Raw genomic sequence first — 1,180 nt, 5'->3', positions numbered from 1 at the left:
TCTTATTAATCTTGTACAAAAAGCTTTTCTAGTCTCATAAATGGGTTCAAAATTATAATTTCTGGCTCATTATTTAGCAGTGTGCATTTCCGTGTTATTTTAATGAAACAACTCCAACACTATCAACAAAAGCAACAACAACAAAATACTTGGAAGATTATTTCAGGAAATTCTTGAAAATTACAACTATTAAATAAAAGTTAAAAAAAGAAATTATGGGATATGTACTCTATAGAATACAATATAGCAGTAAAAAAATGAAATCTGGTCATTTGCAACATAATGGAGGAATCTGGAAAACATCATGCTGAGTGAAATAAGCCAGTCCCAGAGAGACAAATATCATATATTCTCCCTGATTGGTGACAACTAACCAAGCACATAAAAGGAAACCTGTTGAAGTGAAATGGACACTATGAGAAACAATGACTTGATCAGCCCTTGTCTACTACTTTTAGTACTTTTTTGTTCTACTTAATGCCATTGGTTGAACTCTTTAATTAACACACAATTATTCTTAGGTGTTTAAATTTTACTGAAAAGTGATCACTGTTAAATTTAAGAGTGGGAATAAGAGAGAGGAGAGATGTGCAGTTTGGCACATGCTCAATCAGACTTACCCCTAATGGTAGAGTTAGAAACGTGCCAGGGGATTCCAATTCAATCCCTTCAAGGTGGCATGTACCAATGCCATCTCAATAATCAAAGTGATCAGCTTTAGTTCACAATTGATTATAATGATAGGATTAAGTGTCAAAGGGATCACATAAATAAGACTAGTGTCTGCTAATACTAACTGATAGAATTAAAAAGGAGAGAGCAATCCAACATGGGAACAGGGATACACAGCAGACTCATAGAATGGCAGATGTCCTAAACAGCATTCTGGCCTCAGAATCAGCCCTTAAGGCATTCAGATCTGGCTAAAAAGCCCATGAGAGTATTTCAGGCATGGAAAGCTAAATACTGTGGCAAAAAAAAAAATTATCTCTGCAAGTGAGATCACAGTGGAAAGAATGGGCCATCAAAGAAGGAGGTACCTTTCTCTGAAGGGAAGAGAGAACTTCCACTTTGACTATGGCCCTGTCTGAATAAGATCAGAGTTGGTGAACTGAAGAGGCTTCTATAGCCTTGGCAGCTCATGACAAAAGCCTCAAGTGATTATTGATGCCATAAATAA

This window comes from Lepus europaeus, chromosome 2 (assembly GCF_033115175.1).
Source record: "Lepus europaeus isolate LE1 chromosome 2, mLepTim1.pri, whole genome shotgun sequence".
NCBI classification, from domain to species: domain Eukaryota; kingdom Metazoa; phylum Chordata; class Mammalia; order Lagomorpha; family Leporidae; genus Lepus; species Lepus europaeus.
This window is presented reverse-complemented; position numbering follows the sequence as displayed.